At 41.3% G+C, this 18,279-nt stretch overlaps 1 protein-coding gene across 4 annotated transcripts in view; it reads left to right on the top strand.

Moving 5' to 3' along the window:
• Nucleotides 1-4,060: 4,060 nt before the first annotated feature.
• STAU2 (staufen double-stranded RNA binding protein 2) overlaps nucleotides 4,061-18,279 on the top strand; it is a 164,245-nt gene continuing 150,026 nt past the window's right edge. For all 4 annotated transcript variants that reach the window (XM_069854261.1, XM_069854259.1, XM_069854260.1 and 1 more), the window contains exon 1: nucleotides 4,061-4,173. The gene's annotated coding sequence lies outside the window, so the exon portion shown is untranslated. The remainder of the gene's footprint in view (nucleotides 4,174-18,279) is intronic.

The raw sequence follows: 18,279 nt of genomic DNA, 5'->3' as shown, positions 1-18,279 counted from the left end.
TTAGAGGCTTTTTTTCAGTTGAATGACTGACTAATAACTAATGCATTATCCACTTCCTATTGCTATGTTATGATCACTCTCTATTAACTTAATTATTCTTTCAACTTTACTATCAAAGTCATCTAAGTTCTTTAATATAAGTTTTGAATATACAGCTAGAAAGAAACTTTATCAAACTCTGGAAGAAATTGCTGGAAGAGGTGTTAAAATCTGTCTTCGGAGATTTTCAAAACTGAATTGAACAACCTACTAACTCTGAAGTCAGATTCAGCTTTAAAGTTGGTCCCACTTTGAGGGGGCAGGGAGGGAGGTGGAGCAGATGATCTTCAAAGGTCCTTTCCAAACAATTTTTGTTTCTAATGTACTGATTAAAAGCAGGCTCGTGGTTCTGTTAGTCTCCTCCTTTACAAATGTCACTGTGCTTTTTATTTGGGAACCTTTTTGTTGTTTGTTTGTTGCATCAAAGTGTATTGAGGGGTGGAAACTAATTTCTTGATGACTTAAAAAAAATTGCAATTACAGTGATAAAATATATCAGGAAACATTAAAATATTACGATTTTTGTAAGTCAGCTTGAAAGTGCCATTTTTTTTTCTTAATTTGAGATTAAAACCGACAAGGTTAAGTGTCTTCAAGTGACCTGTACTAATGTACATGGACCAAATGGAATTACTCTGTACCCTTTCCCCCAGTTTGGCATTTGTGCAGGCATTTAAGCATTAGTGTGGCTTCCCCCCCCTTGTTTTCAAACTGCATACTGAATTAATCATTCATATTAACAACTTAACTACTGGAATGAGATTGTTGGATAAGTCACGACACTCCCACTATGTACTAATGGAGTGGATGAGTATATACAGACTATGCATCTCATTTTCAAAAACTGAGACTATTTTAATTCTATTAAGCTGATCTTGGTGGAGATACTGGCTGGCCTTTATCCCATGTCTCAACAGTAGGAGGAAGCAGCCTGACCGTAATGGTACAGTAAATCTGAACAGTGGCTGTAGTGCAACTTAGTTGTTAATACATGTAAAGCTTCAATCATGTAGAAGACTAACTGGAAAATAAAACACTATCATGGACTTAAAGGATCAAATATTTTATAATAATTTTGATCTACACCTGGACAAAATTAGATCCAGAAGCCATCAGTCTATTTAAAATATATTTTTGCTAAGTTTTCAGATAGGAATTGCTTGTTTGTATTCAATTTTCTTTCAGCTTTGTGCGTTTTGCAGCACAGAACGTGTATTAAGATGTGAGACTCTTCTGAGTTGATACGTATATTTCAAGATATGTTTTTAAGCTAAGCTTTTAGCTATGTACTAATACCAATATTATAAAAATGTTACGTATTAATAGCACAGACTGGAAAGTTTAGAGGCTTGCTGGAATTATATCTATCTGTTGCAGAAAGTTCAGGAAACTTCCCTTGTAACCTGATGCTGATGTTCATTGAATGCATTGTTCTGCTGCGTACACCAGTACTAAGTATATGCTGTGCTGTAGGGTTATTCTTGAAACTACTGAAGCAGTGGCAGCAGGCCCAATTCTTTTTAGTGTTTGCTGATGTTGGAGGCATTTCCAAAGTAAAGTAAAGTAAAATTTGATGTGAAAAAAACCAACCAAACCCTAACAACGCAGCAACAAATTTTAAAAACCAACCAAACCCCAAACTTTTCTAGACGTCATCATAATTCAGCATCTGAACCAACTTTACTTATACAAAAACTTGTACTAGCCTTATGAAAAAGTACTTGCATTGTTATCCAGTGCTAAATTTTATGAGAAGAATGCATAAGAAATTGTATTATATTGTGTCCTTTGAGCTCAATTTTTAAGTTAAATAAGGGGTAGGGAATCACAGAAACAGAAAACTGAACAGAGGAATAAGAAGAGGAGGGTGACAAGGTACAGTGGCTGGATACAGGGTAAGTATAAAACTGTCTTAGCAAATGCTAAGTTTCCAAAGTGTGTTTAAAAAAACTTAATGTCATATTAGTGTTCTTTTAGTACGAATAAAACTGATAATACCATCTTGTCACCAAGTGCCATTACATGTGTTTAGTATGTAAATTATTGTCTGTCATATACAAACTCTTTACCAAAATCCACCTGGAGGGTGTGTTTTTGGAGTGTGACTACACCAGGAGGGCTTGTGAATGTTCTCAGGCTGCATCTTGTTCTTTCTTGCTTTCTGCTGTCATACTGATCCACCACTTGGTTTTGAGACATGATTTTAAAAAATCCTCATGGAATCACATACAGATACTGGATGAAATGTGAACTCTGGATTCATTCTGATCCTCAGTAAATATCTGTTGGTTTTTAATTACATTTGCTGTATCTGATGTTCTTACTCAGATAGCTATCAGAGTTGAATTATTAAAATCCAGTTGTTTATTAAAAAGATAGAGACAACTTTCCCTCAAAAATTACTGGTTTTGTTTCTAAGCTTGAGGACTTTTGTTTCTGCAGTCTTCTAAATCAGGTAGAAATTCATTGCTTTAAGTTTTTATGGTTCTACCTGACTTTGTTGTGGATTTAAATTCTGGTTTGTATTTTAATTGGCAAATAATTACTTGAGCTGATCCTGAAAGCAAATTTTTACAAAGTACATTGGAGCCTTTTTTCTTTAGTCAACAATAAACTTTCAATTGCTTTTGAGATAAAAAATTTGAGTGCCACTTTTAGTGCTAAAGATGGTCAGAAATAGATTTCTTTGACGCTCTCCTCCCTTTTATTTTTCTTTCCAATTTAAAGGAAGACTTGATCTCCAAGAAGTTACTCAGCCTTTAATGTCAATTTTGCACATCCCCAAATCTGACTGCTAAGTGCTTCTTTTTTTTTTATTATTTCTTCTGTCCACCTCTGCCTTCAGTCGGGCACATGCAAAAACCTTAAAGATGGCAACAAGGTAAGTGCTTCATGATGGCAGAACCACAGTTCCACTGGTGGTTTGATGCACACAGAAACAGGGCTGCCCAAACAATGCACCAAGTGAACTGGCTTGATCTAGCGGAGCTCCGGCAGCAATCAGGAGGGAGGTTTTGCAGCCACCCTGGGATCCTGTAGCACTTCTGTCCTGTTTGTCTGGAGAAGGAGGAGGTGAGCAATGTGTGGTGTGAACCTCCGTGACTGCAGCGCCTCTGTCCCTGCTCCTGGTGCTTCCCTCCAGGTTACCTGTAGGGCAATGCTTAGCGATTCCATCAGCCACCCTCGTCCTCGCCAACCTGGTAGGTCAAGTCATGTTTGTAACTCTCTAATTCTGCTCAGGAGAGAAAATTTTTGACATCAGTAATGTGTAGGAGTTTCTGCCTTCGTCTGAAAACTGCTGTCTTGGAGGGGAAGGGAGTTGGAGAATTACGTGCTCCGACATGGAGCTCGTGGAGTAATACCAGATGGGGGAAAAGTACAGCCTGGAGAAGAGGAGCCGGAGGGGAGACCTCATTGCTCTCTACAACTACCTGAGAGGAGGTAGCTGGCCTCTTCTCCCGCGTGTCAGGAGACAGGACGAGAGGGAATGGCCTCAAGCTCCACCAGGGGAGGCTCAGACTGGATGTTAGAAAAAAAATTTTCGCGGAAAGCGTCATTGGGCACTGGAACAGGCTGCCCATGGAGGTGGTTGAGTCACCTTCCCTGTAGGCGTTTAAAAGTTGTGTGGATGAGGTGCTGAGGGGCATGGGTTAGTGGATGGACTCGACCCAAGAGGTCTTTTCCAACGTGGTGATTCTATGACTCTGTAAAGCCGGTTCAGTGCTGCACTCTTCTGTTTGCTCACCTCTCCCTCGATTTCTGCCAGCTATTATTTTATTTATTTATTTTTTTTTCTTGCTTAATCTCTTCGAGAAAGCAGCAGCCGGTAGGTGTCGGCTCCCTGCAAGTGGGGGGGACGCAAAACCACGCGAAGCCCTTCACCGCGCGCAGACTAACCCCCGCTTGCAGCACCCGGCGCCTCTCTCGGGCCGGGGCGGAGCGGGGGGAGCCGGGAGCGCGGGGCGGGGCGCGGGGCGGGCGGCGGCGGCGGGAGGGCGCGGGGCGGTGGCGGGAGGAGGGGGGGGGGGGCGGAGCGGCTGGGGCCGGCGGCGGCCGCCGCGGCGGCGGGGTCAGTCAGTTCTCTTTGGCGTTTGCCCATGTCGGAGGCGTTTCCGAGGCGTCCCCGGGAAGCAGGTAACGGGCCCGGGCGGGGGGTGCCCCGGCGGGCCCGGCCGAGGCGGGGCGGCGGCGGCGCCTCACGAAGGGGCGCGGCGGGCCCGGCCCCGCGCGAGCGCCCCTCGCTCCGCTGTCCCCGGGCTCGGGGCAGGGCCCGGAACTCGGCGGCGGGACCCGCGCCCGGGGTGCCTGGCGGCCTTTCCCGGCCTCTTCCGCGGCCTCTGCCCCGCCGGCGCTGTCACCGGGGCTCGGCGGCCCGGCCCGGCCTTTTCCTGCGGCTCGGGGCTCCCCGGTGGGGGAAAGTTCATCCCGATCGCAGCCGGGCCTGGGAGCCGAGGCCGGGAGGGCGGATCCCGCGGCGGGGGCTGCTCCCCTTGTGGCGCTCGGGTTCCCACCCGCCCGGCAGAGCCGAGCGGTGAATTTCACCGCAGTTCGTCTGCCTGGTGTTCCCTTAGTGCTGGCGAGCTGTTTCTGTGGATACCGAGATGGAAGCTGCTGGGGCCGTGCCTGGAATGCTCCCTGTGCCACCACCGTGAGGGCGGCGAGGCTCTGGCACAGGCTGCCCAGGGAAGCCGTGGATGCCCCATCCCTGGGGGGGTTCAAGACCAGGCTGGATGGGGCCTTGGGCAGCCTGATCCCGTGGGAGGTGTCCCTGCCCATGGCAGGGGGGTTGGAACTAGATGATCTTTAAGGTCCCTTCCAACCCAAACTATTGCATGATTCTACTGAAAAAAAAGTTTATGTTGTACAAAGGAGTAGATGAAGTGTTGCTGTTGTAGCCCCTCTCTTTCTATGAAATGCTGTCTTGAACAGTGCTGAGGAATGTGCGTGAATGCTCACGGTGTTGCAACGTGCAAGTGCGGCTGTTTGTTCTGGTGTAACCAGGTGTAGTTCCACTGCATTTCTGTAAGCGAACATGTGTTGCTATATCTTGCTTACGTTACTGCTGGCATCAAGCTGCGCAGGAGTAAGGACTTCCTGAGCTATGTGGTACTTCCAGGTTAGGAATGTACACCAATGTAGTAATACTAAAGTGTTTATGCCATTTATTAAATGTAGGGAGGTTCTGCACAGACTTTGTTGTGGTGTTTCTGCTTCTATAAACAGTGCCACGCTGACAGATTTCTGAATGAAATCTTTTTTCTAGAAAGCCAACAGCAGTGTATGATTTCTAGTACTGATTTCCAGCCCCTGAACCTTAGCTTTGTCCTAGAAAAAAATCTCCTGGAGAGAGATTTCTGCTCTTTCCTGTCTTTGCTAAGATTCGTGTTGCTAACAGCTAGAAATAGGCTTGAGACTTGGCTGCTTGTTCATGGGTTTTGAGGAGAAGGAGCAATTCAGATTTTCTTTGCTTTGCAGAGAATTTTTCAGTGAAGTCACTCAGCTTTCGCAGAAGTCATTCATCCGGTTTGGGTTCAGTTCAGGCTGTCTGTCAGTCTGGAGGCCAAACTCTACGTATCTTGTTGCCAGCTTAAGCTACCTCGCACTCCAAAAAATTATGTCAAAATAATAATAAATTTGAATAATCTTATATCCTGTATCGTGAAAGTAATTTGTAAAGGAACTTCCTAATTTTACTTGGAGGAAGAGCTGATCAGAGGCGTTTTGATGACTTGACCAATTCTAAGTAAGCACTTAACTTGATCAGGCCCTTCCTTGGGGGCAAATATTGGGTTTGATTTTCCTACATATGTTTATAAACATAACTCTACCATAATCCTGGTTTACACTGATGTGAATATGGGAAGTAATTGAATACTATGTGTTTTATTTGTAAAGTATCATGAAAAGTGACCTTGAGAAGGTTAGACAACAGGGTGTAGTGAAGCAGATCCTCTGATTCCAAGACTGCTTCTCCAACCATTAGGAAAGCTGCACCTGTTATGCTCTATCTAGACAGTTTGTTTTGACCTGCCCAAAATACATGGCTATTGGTTTGTCGGTCTTGGAAAAGACTGAAAAAACCTCTCATCAGTTACATCCAGTTCTTCAGCCCAAAATAACAACTTCTTATAAGGCCTGCTCCACAATGGTATGAATATTATCAAGTGTGCAGTTTTTAGTGCCAGTTTTTTTGGTGTATACTTCATAAATACAGGTGTAAGTGTGCACAGATTTTCTCCCACTGAAAAGTGAGGTTGCCTACTTCCTCACATGTCACACTGATGTGGTGTAGAAGGATCTAACTGCAACTTTTCAGGATAACTCTAACAACGTACCTTCTGTTAATAAGCTACCGAAGCTCCGCTTTTCCTTCCCCTGCTCACGTTGATTTCCTAGCAGCAGCAGTGAGATCTGTACAATAAGGCTTAGGCCTGTCTTTTGCTTGAACCAATTATTTTGCATTTCTAACCTTTGGGTCACACGTACCCTGTGTTTTTCACAATAGTTCTTGATTTTTCTCTCTCTTTGAAAAAGAGGAATAGAAACAAAAACAGAGAATGGCGCTCTAAAAGCTGCTGTGGGTTCTGATGTCAAAATCCACATGGGACACCAGGAATCTCTGCCACCCCTTTCTGCCTTCATGCTTCTCGACCAGATCTGTTGCTGTTTTCACCGCATTAACACTTGTAAATACACCCATGTAAGGTTTGAGCTGCTTGAGGACCTGCCTGGGGCTTTTCACCCCACCACCCCTCTTTCCTTTGCTTGCTCTTCGCTTATGGATACCATATACATGGCCACTGAAACCAGCAGGTCAGAAATATGAGGTGGCGGGTTCCACTTGATTGAGGGGCATATAAAGTGCCAGGCTAGGGTCTTGTGAAGACAGGTCAGGGAATGGGGCTGGCAGCTTTGCTCAGGGAGGAGAGGATATATGGTACAGGGTGGGGAATAGAGTTGGTGGGAGCATATGACCAACTCTGAGAAGAGATTAAATGTAACCATTTATAACGTAGTTTATATATAATAATATTAAAAGTACAAGGCTCTGGGTCTGCTCATTATCAGCAACCAGTCATGATCAGCATTATCCAAAGTATGTTTGCCTTAAAAGATCAATAGTTCAATTATTCGGAAAGTTGTTTGGTTATTCAGAGAGATACCTTTTCAGGTGTTCTGGAAACTATTTGGAGTAAAAAACTGCTTGCACGATTCCTAATCTGAAAATGAATTTGGAAAAACCATCTGTGGTAGTATAATACTAAAGTCACATGCATGTCTATAACTGTTCGAGTTTGTTCATACTTCATCTCAACAGCAACTGTTTTGTGTTGAGTTTTGTTTGGTTCTATTTTTTTTTTTGAGCTGTTAGCATTTGGAAAGTTTCCCAGTAGTGCACTCTGTGCTCCAGGGTCACAGTGTGCTTACCTGTGCCTTAGTGTGCTCTTCTGGTTTAGTCAAGTATGCTTTCATATAGTACAACACTAATATGTTACAAATGTATTGATACTTAACCAAATAAAATTAAACTATTTTTGTATTTTTTTGTATACTAAATTACTTAATATTGTGACTTCAGTGTATTTCTGTGTTGCCATAATTTTGTATTTAAGATGATGGGGGGCTCTTTTTAAACTAATTAGAAATCAGCATGTGAGCACAGGTTCCTCTTGGTGTTTCGGGAGGCCCCCAGTGGTAGTCAGCAGCTAAATATTATGGTGACTGTCGGTTAACCTGCTGTCCTTAGTTTCTGGGAAAAGACAGCTTGCGAAGCTGTTTGCCGTAGTACCACATGCCTGAAGGCTATGTTTACAGTCTTATCTTCTCTTTAAAACTTCCAAAGGGTGGTACTGGCAGTGGTCATGCTTTCAGTTTTGCTGCTTGCCAGCTTTGAGGAGGCTGTTTGCCTCCAGGCTGAAGGAAATGGTTTTGAGAGTAGGAGACCAGATTTTCCTGAAGTTTTTTGCAATGGTAATGGTCACCTATTGGAACAAGGAAAGTTCTTTAAGAGGCAAGGAACCTTATTTTTACTGATATTGATATTCCTGATTTCTTATTTTTGGGAGCTGTTACATATGTGTAGTTTCCTCTTTCTTATACAATAAAGTAGTGTTATACAAATATAAAGAAATTCCAGTATACTATGCGTGCAGATTGGCATGAAGTTGTCCAGATAAGTATCTGTGTGTAGTTGACAGAGAACTTCATCCCTGTCTCCCAGACCAGACATCCATACAACTGATAAACTCTAAAGGTAAAAAATCAAGATACTCTGTTCCCAAGGTGAAAGCGCAGAGTTGATACAGAGCAGTGTTGCATCGCTTTGTAGCATATCCAGTTGTATTGATACAAATAAAGATATTGTTATTCCATTTCCTTAGGAGCTTTGACTTTTTTAGACAGGATAAGAAGAAGAAATAGTCTAAAACATCTTGTTAAAAAGTCATGTTATTGTTTGTTTGTTTCTTTGTTTTAGTTCCCCGACCCTTCTTTAGTCCTGGATACTATGCAGCAAGGCTTTTAAGTTTCCAGACCCTGCAAAATATTTTCTCTGCTTTTTGTTCCAATCTTGTGTATCTGATGGTACTTAAACCTACCTGCTTTCAACAGTTTTCTGTCTGTGGTGGCAATGTCCCTTGAACGAACATTGCCAGTGGTTGTTTTGATTAAGAGTAGGTATGCAAGAGACATTCCTTTTGTACCTGTTTGAGGCCTGGGAATTTTAATGAATGACTCCAGAGGGATTTTCTTGAAAACCTTTCTGACCCTCTTATAATTCAGTGCAACAGACAAACTGGCCTTGTATGAAATTGGTGTCCTCTACTTCTTGCATGGCACCTGAGGCTGTCTGCCCTTTATGAAGGGGGATGAGAAGCTTGTCCTGGGTCAGGAGGCAGGTAAAGCTCACCCTGGTTTCTCAGAGACGTCTCAACATTCTCTCTTAACATTCTCACTTAACCACAGGGTTAGATATGGGATTTGGCCTCCTCAGAATGGAGAATGATCTGCACCATCTTTTCTTCACCCCTCTTCAACTGACTAGTCTTTATCACTGATAGCCTTAAGCAGGTGAAAAGTCATTGAAACTGTAAGGGCTGTATCCTATTTCCATGGACTTGATGGAGTTGTCCTCTATGTGAACATTCTCAATGTGAACTTGCAGGCAACTGCGGGTGTTTGCCAGGTCCCAAAAGAGTTAATATTGCACTTTTCATTGTCTGTAATATTACAGGGCTCTTCTGAAACTGGCCATTCCACAAATTACTGTCAGTGGCAACTCAGTAGAGGAGGTGGCTTTGGAGGCCTTTTTTCATGTGACCATTAACCTATACATAAAATTTGTCTATTCTTTTCTGTTTCTCTTTAAATCCCATTGCAGTCAGAGTGCCTTGGTACTTAGTAGCATTCACCTTCATTATAGGTAGGCATGAGAGCAAGCAGCTTCTGTAACTGATGAAATGGATCTTTAATGCTATAATTTTAATACAATACTTGAAGTATTTGAAAAGTAGTTCTTTTTTTTTTTCTTTTGGTCACAGTAGCACTTCGAACATTTTCAAGGCTTTTAAGCCAACTTTGTGCTCACTTGGAATTTTGACATCTAGCACCAAAATAGAAGCAGTTTTATTTGCTGTCATTGCAAATACTGTCTGATCCTGTTCACCTTTGCTCAGGTACCTTATAGCTGACAGGAGCAAGGGAGACATAGTTAGTATCAAACTGATACACCTAATATGTTCCCAAGATAGGCAGGACGGAGCACTGCAGGTGGATGGGGTTAGCCCAGGCAGTTCTAGTTCCAGGGCCTACTCTGATTTTTTAGACATCTGTCTTTGCTTTTGTGCTGGATTGCAGACCTCTGCTCCACAGCTTTGAGGTCTGCACTTCTACCTGAACTTCTGCTGCCTGTCATCACAGTCTAGATGTTGGATGGTCTTTGGGCTAAGAGCATTCCTCCCCTCCATAAACAAGGGTCATCCTTTTTAGCAGGAAGGGAGACTGTTAGGCATATATGTATAGCCGACAGCGTGTGTTCTGTTGGAGGCCCTAGAAAATGTGTCCCTTCTTCCCTTTTGAAGTGCTTTTTATTTGTTTGGTTTTGGCTTTGAAGGTAAGGAATGGGAGTCTTAGCTCAGTAGTGAACAGAAGTGTTAAGCCCTGCAAGTTCAAAAGCAGTTTTTTTTCTTTCACTCAGGTTTAGGGTGGTTCCAGAGTCACAAAAGCTAACTTTACCCTGCTGAAGCTAATGGCCCTGGAGTCCTGAAAGTACAGCAAGTGGTGAGAAAGACATCCCTTTAAAGGGCAGCTCAGGGCATCATCTGTCCATCCATTCTGTCTCCAGGTAGTACCAGCCCTGTGCTATTGCAAGTGGTGGTGTCATTCCTCATATATGCAAACTTCTTTTTCACTTCCACTCATTCTAGGTGCTCTTTCTTTTTATTTTGAATCATTTCATGTTACTGCTGAATCAGGTTGCCCTTTTAGCCGGAGTGGTCCTTTGTTTTATTTCTAACTCTGTGTTGAAGTACTTGAAAGAATTCAAAATTTTAATTCACAGTTTGTTTACATTTTTTCTTGTAGCAATTATGCTTGTAGATTCGTTTGGTCTGGGGAAATAAATTGTTTTGAATCATTAACCATATGTAGATGGAGATCTTTTACTTGCTGTCTTATGAAATATCCCAGTTGGTATTCCTAACCACTAGTACCTAAAGAGGTGGAAGAAGTCTGATTTGGTCATGCTGGTTCTGTGCCCTCATAGTGTGCTCAATTTGAACCAAATCTCTTTTCAGCACTCTTCCTTTCTGTTGTTGATATCCTCCTTGCTGATTCAATTCCAGAAATCAACTTTTTGCCATCTTGTCAGATGTGTAGTCTCTGTGCTGCAGCAGAACATGTGCTCAGAGAGCGGCATTTAGTGTGTTTAGCTAATATGTAGCACTGATTCTATATCCAACAGTTTTTCTTTAGTGATTTCTGTCTTTGCTAAGTCTGAAAGGATCTGTGATTATATGCCACTAGGATTTTTTCCTCATCCAGGATTGTCAAAATCTATAATCTGCAGTTTACTCTAAAGACAAATGATTTATTTGACTAAGTTTCATTGCACTGCTTCACAATTTCAGTCCAAAGCATGGGTTTGCTACAGTATCAATGTGAGGTTGCTGTCCTTGTGTTTACCAAGTTGTTGATGATTCTTCTCATTCTCAGGATGCTTGAGGAGTCTGCACTGATAGCTGCTTGCTGCATGTGGCTGCATCGTTTACCTCTGTTTCCTTTCTCTTAGACTCTTCCAGGGGTTTGTCTCTTCCCATCTTTGTTTGCTGGAGCCTAGTATTAAGGGCCCTGGGTCACAACTGGCTGCTTATGATCTGTCCACTTCCTCAAGTTTTGGACTCTTGTTTTCATTCCTGTCCAGCCAGGCTTGTGTTGTTAATTTTTCAACAGTACATAAGTTTGTTCCCAAACATAGCATCTCTAAAATATTTGATTTTCTCCAGTAGAAAACTTAGATTTTTGTGCTTATTCTTAAGTCAGAGAACTTGGTACGCCCAATCACTTAGTAATTATTTTGCTTTTGTTCAGTGACTCCAGAGAGCTGCACTTAAAATAAGGGAGGAGGTTCTTTGACGTCATTGCAGAGCACCTGGTCTGACATGGCACTTTATGCCTATGAGCAGAGGTCCCATTCTGTCCCCTAAAGAGCAGGGAGCTCATCTCATGAGCTGTAGGCTGAAATTACCTTATATCCAGACATCACAAAATGTGTGTATGGGAGAGCTGAGAAATGGGGGTACTCCAGGAGTGATTAACAAACAGGAGATAGCAGTTTGATCCCAGCTGTGTCTGGGAGCTGCAACTTCTTGGGAGCTGTGTGAAACTTCAGCATGGACATTCATCACTCTGGCAGTGAAATACTGTTTTTGTTTAAATGCACTTGCGAAGGACAAATAAAGACACACAAAATAGAATTTTATCTACTTCTGACAATAGAGCACAGCATGTGCTGTGTTGTCTGCTGGAACCTTTCTCTGAGGATCTTGTAGCTGTTAATGATAGGGGAGGGATTATATTGTGAAGAGTGCTGGTAGCAGGAGCTGTAACTTTTTGCAAAGACAAGAGCATTTTTCTGGTGCTTCACCAAACTTTGTTACTTGAAACGGTATGAGGAATTTATCACAAACAGTCAAGGAAAAACAAGATAATTTTCTGAATTCCAATTTCTGAATATGCAATTTCAAGTTGGGGCCTAAGCCTTTAGTCAAGAAGTAATTTTTGCCTGCTTCAGCACAAAGTAGTAACTATAGGGATTTATTGCTTGGGTTAACCATAGAATAAGAGTAGTTTGTAAATTCAAGTCAGTCAAAGCTTATTTGAGATGTTAGGAATGTAATTACTAGTTGCTAGCAGAAATTGAAAAAACACAGCTTTTAGTGTTCTATATGAGAAAAATTTTAAAATATTGATTAAGTAAGAAACTGGTCTCTTGAAAGGAGCTCTAATTTGACTCCAGTAAGGAGTCAAATAAGGAATCAGTTAAAACTTTGATGTAAACGAGTCTGTAGTGGCAGTGTGTCAAGGCTGAGTCATGTTTTTTTTATTTACATTCTTAATCCCCTTCTTCATTTTAAGCTGATGATTGATTGTTAAACTAGTGGTTTAGTTTTCCCCCCTTTCCAGCTATTTTTCTTCATGGAAAAGCTTAGTGATTAATTTTGTTTAACCTAAGGTGAATGTGGTTTACCTGCCCATCATCTACTGATGACCTCTGTGTACAATGGGAACTGACAACCATTTCAGTGTAAGCCTCTAAATCTCAGTGGAGTATTTAAATACTTGCACATGAATTACTTATATCAGAAAGTAAAAATAAAATATATTTCCAATTTTTTTTTCCCACATTTTTCTCATCTTAGCTTTTGTGTTGACATTTTCTGATTGGTCAGCTTTTGTCCTTTGGATTGGCTGTTACTCCCTGTTGCAGTATACAAATACAAAGAAGGATAATTCCCTGTAGTGTTGGGGAGTATGTGTCCTGTCCTGCCTCTGATCTGTAAGTCTGCATAATCATCTGTAAGCTTGTACTTCAAATCTTGATGGGTTTTGGATGTGGGAGGCCTTCCACAAAGAAGGCGCTGATGCTCACCATGCTGTTTCAGGACAGAGTTTCCCATTTTCTTCTCTGTAGTAATTCAGGGTATCCTGGCTGGGTCAAATTAATGACTGTGTCTGAACCAGCATTCTGATTTGGTTTCTTCTGTGGGTATAAAGTTTGTGGCAGCATGAGAACTGGATTAGCTCATTGGCCGTTGGAAATTTCCATGGCTTTTGTGACCGTCTTTTCTGTTTCCTGAACAGCAATAATAAACTGCAGGAAGTAAACTTTCTGATGAGTTTATCTTTGTAAGATAGTGGACATTTATGTGAAGCAACCTAACCTTTGTCCATCAGGCTTTGGCTTCTAAACAGGTTGGGAAGTGTTGAGATACTCAGTAGCTCAGTTTCTGATGCAACAGATTGAGTTTACTTACCTTTTAGTTTTCTTCTTGCATTGAAATCTTAAAGTTGATAATCTGATTGATCTCCCCTGTCATTTCAAATGGGAGTTTTGTAATTAAGCTTCTTGAACTGCCCTGGTGCCAGGCAGCTGTCCCCACGAAGCACTTGTTCTGGTTGCAGAGTGTCTTATTTAAGGGATTTCTGGATGTTTAGGTTTTCTGTTTTGTTTCAGCCTTTGCTTCAGTGATCTTTGATATCAGTGAGGGTGTTTTGTGAGAAGAGCCATCCTTTTTCCCACTGTGGTTCAAAATGAAAATTAATAAAATTTATTTGCTTGGGAGCTATGTTTCATATCTGCCTGTGAAGTCTCCATTTGAGACATTGTGGCTGTCCGGTGTACACAAGACCAGATTATAATATTTCTATTAGAGGAGAAAATTAACTATGAGTGCAGACTGAGGTTGTTCAGTTCTGAACAGTAAGATATGCTGTGGCCTGAGTTTCTCCTTTCTCAGCTTTTTTGTGTCAGCCTTGCTGTTGCCAAGGAAGCAAGCAAGGAAGGGTTGCGTTCCTGCTTGTCAATATGCCCCACTTTCTGTTAAGTTTCTAAGTTAACTAAGTTATCTTCTCTAGTCTTCAGCTGCCACTGTGCTGAGTGATTTGGCTAAGCTTAAGGTGGAAGCTTACTTTTTGATCACTTTGAATAATTCCTTGAGGTTCACAGGATGTATTGACTGTTAGCACATTTTTTATGCACGTACATTATTGCCATTTAATCACCTTTTCATATTGGAGTTTACCTGAACAGTCTGCTGCATGCAATGTCAAATGTGACTTCTCTTAGAAGTATTCAGCTTCACTGAAGCAGCAGCTGATGGAATACACGAGTATCAAGATGAGATATCTTAGGACATCTCAAATGGCACTGGTAAACCATAGCTGCACTACTGAGTTCCATGTAGTATTTCCTTTGACTCCAATGGGAGTTTAGATACCTTTGCTTGTATTTGGAAACCTAAATTATAGTTATCCTTAATCCTTACACGAATCCTCATATCTCACTGTAAAGCAGTGCCATACGGTACAGGTAACTGTTCTGGTGTGAGACACAGTGCATGTAGATGGTCTTGTAGATCACACATATTTTATTGTTAGTTACTTGTCTTTTGCTCTAGTGGCTTAAGCAATTTATTACATTCAAAATGTTTGCTTATTATGTTTGTTTGCCATGGGACATATGCTGTGTATTCAAGTTGCATGAATCTTCTCTCAATTGCAAGGCAAACTTTTTCTGTTCTGCCCACCTTGCTAACTCATCATAATTACATGGCAACAAAAATTCCCACCTTTGGCCATTTTGTTGGTTGACAAAATCTTAGTTTTAAGTCTTTGATTCCTTAATTAGTTACTTATTTATCTGGCCTGGTTTTGTTTGGAAGATTTCCTTTTTCTTTCTTTTCAAAGGTAGTGTAAAGGCAGTTGTTAGAGCAGGATTGAATTGGTGACAAATGTACAAAGTGTATTCTCAAGTAACCGTAATCTGGTCTTTGAGTGTGTCATGTAGTGTCTTGGGTCAACATTATATTTGAGATTAGGGAAACAAAGTAGTTTCATGATGAAAGAAGTCTGTGAGATGAAGCAGTTTCTAGCTCGTTCTTCTGAATACAAAGTCCTTTTTTTGGTTTGTTTTAATGTTTGTCCTGTGTAGTAATTCAAAAGGGAAGTTGAGCTGACTGCTGTTTGAAGGGGTGGCTGAACAGTATTACAAGTACAGATTTTTAATCTGTTCAATTTCCTCCTTGATTTTTTTTTTTTCAAAAATATCTTCCTGTCTTTCCTTGGAAAGCTTCTTACTGCTTGTATATAGGACTTCGCAAAGGATGTTCTTTCATGGCTGCTTATGTACTCACAAATACAATTCCTGTGTTTTCTGAAAGTGGGATGGGTTACGATGTTCTGACCTGGTCTTGGCTGCAGCCACTTGGCCCTACCTTGCCTTCCTGAGGGTTTATCTGTAACCTTTTCTGCTCCAGTCGAAAAGCAAAGAAGCTGCTATGGCGGAACTGTAGTATTTAGTCCATCCTCAGGGGCTGGATTTAGCACTGAGTAAGTAGGGAAACTTCTTCGTAAGTCTTACAGCTCATTGGATTTTCAGTATTAGTCCCTAATATTCTGTATCAATTCACCTTCCTTTTTTTGTGTGCTTTTTTGTCTTTTGTAAATTATTTTATCAAAATAACTAAAATAGAGTGAGTCGGCTGCCTGGCCACCCCCCTTCTACTACTTCTTCTACTACTTCTACTTCACAGAAGTGCGTTGCTATTAGGGCCTAACTTCACTTCCTGTCATGTATTTGTTGTTAATTAGCAGGCAGGTATGTCCAGGTTTCCACTGGAATTATTTTTCTAGTGTGAAGCACTGTAAAGAAAAAATACTCCAAAAAGCAGGCCACAGGTTTCTGAAGATGAAATTGTTGGGGATGAGATCGTGGATTTTCTGTGGAACAGCATGAAGAAGCTGAATTTCAGTGTATGGTTTTACAGTAAAGCTAAGCTGATTAGCAGGAGTTGAAAGAGCTAATTCCTTGCACTCACCTCAGGTCAGGAGATAATGATCCTCCATGTACAGACAGGGATGCTGCTCTCATCTTCCTCCTCACCTGCACGTGATCTGGTTCAGTGAGGTAAGTGGACAGATAAGGATTCACTTTTTACTGTAGGGGAGAGAGAACGAACGGGATTGTCCCCTGCTATGGTGGCAAGTCATTAGATCAGTTTGACTGTTGGCAAACCACCCTCAATAAGGCAAAAAGCAACAAATTGATGGATGAGCAAATGGGGAGGGCAAACAGTGGGGCTAGCAGTAATATATTAGATATATATGGAGAGAGGCCCTGCGTGATTTGATGCATAGTCTGTCAATTTGCCTACTTAAAATGTATCAACAAGAAAATTTTGTTAGTTGTTGTGGATGGCCACCTGCGGACTCTAACTTTAAGTCATGGTCTTGCTAAACTGCTGCTGTGTTGCTATCTCATTATTTGATTTTTGGAGAACAGAAAAGACCGAATTAACAGCTGCTCTGAAAGCAATGTGGAGCTGTGTTTTTTCTGCAATCTGCAAATAAACTGCTAGTTACGATGAAGTAAAAAGACGTTACCAAAAGCTTGGAATGGAACTTAAGTAGTACTTCATACCTATAAATACATTAATTTAAAAATATTTACTGTAAATGTGAGAAACAGCACACAAGAGATACATTTTACCTTTTAGCAGTTTTCTGTGCTTTTATGTAACTGACTGAATAAAGTAATATGAGGAGAATATGAGAACAGAAAATTTAATGGATTTTTAAGGCTAAACCCAAACCTTCCTTAGTTAGGAAGCTGTTAGCTCTGTTAGGGTTGTGTGACTTGGGACTGTTACAGAAGAATTGTGTTAACATGCTGCTAACCGAAGCAGGGGGATGGTCTGGGAAAAAGCGTTTTGATACTACCTGCTTATACACTGCCCTCAATCTGTTGTAATGCTGTCCCTGTACCTTTCTTTCCTGTACCTTAATGGTGCAGATGAAACAGTACACTTTTTACATTTGTAGCTGCCATAAAGCAGGCTTTGAGGAGACTGTAAACTAGAATTACAATTCAGTGTGATCTATTTGCTTTATTTTTATTAAATAATGATATTCAAGGAGGATAAGAACAAAGTCTCATATGCTTCAGAACAGTCAGCTTCACACACAGAGCACAGAGTGTAACTTGCTGGATAGCAATTCTGCAGAAAAGAACCTGGTGTCATTAATGTGATACTGTTGTGAAAAATAGGCTATGATTAGAATATATAAGCAGAAGTATTGAGTGTATGAGATATGAGATATGTCAAGTAATTTTTCTTACTCAGCAGTGGCTGGCCCTCAGTTGTTACCTTGGTAGAGCACTTAACAAATATGTCATACGTGCCATGTGTTACATACTTCTATAGAGATTAAATTTAGTACATAGGGTGCTCTGACAGTAGCGTGAAAGGGTGATAGCACCCTGCTGCATACATACATTTTCACTTTCTGCAAAGGTGGATTTTGTTAGACCTGATTAGGAGTTAATTATCTTCCCATCTCGTGTACTGAAGAGCTAGTCCCTACAATTCTGTTTACCTCTTGGGCACCTTTGTTTCTGCAGATTAATTTACAAAATTCCTGTACTTTCTTTTAGTTCTTCAGCTTTAGATATATTGATAAACTAATAAAATAAGCAAACCTCAACACCTAACAAGTTATGATTTTATTCTGGCTTCACAGTTTACTTTTCTGTAGGTTAAAGCTTGTCTTTTTTTCTCCTAAACTTTATCCTGCTCTTTTTTACAGTTCCTTGATACTATTATCAAACTGGTTTTTTTTTCTTTTTATCCTTAGTAAGAAAGGATCAGTGCTGCCCATGACAAAGGTGAACTAATATCTGTCCTCTGCCTTAACCAGAGATGCTGCTGGGGAAGCTCCCAGGTCCCCAGCTTGTTTGTTGGCTGTTACAGGGTTTGTCTCTATCTGCTCTGTACAGATCATGTAATCTGTATGAACTCTAAAAAAAATACCACATCCATGCTACTGAAATAGCTCATAGTTTGCTCCTTATACTAAAGGGAGAAGCCCAAGATTTTTCCCTGAAGACTGTGAATGATTGTCTCCTCACTCATTTGGGTGGATTGCCTGGAGTGCCTGCTGGCCTCTGAACTGCTTGCATGTGAT

The sequence above is a fragment of the Phaenicophaeus curvirostris genome, chromosome 3 (genome assembly GCF_032191515.1).
Source record: "Phaenicophaeus curvirostris isolate KB17595 chromosome 3, BPBGC_Pcur_1.0, whole genome shotgun sequence".
Lineage (NCBI taxonomy): Eukaryota > Metazoa > Chordata > Aves > Cuculiformes > Cuculidae > Phaenicophaeus > Phaenicophaeus curvirostris.
Note: the sequence above shows the minus strand (reverse complement) of the source record. Positions and strands in the feature narration are given on the sequence as shown.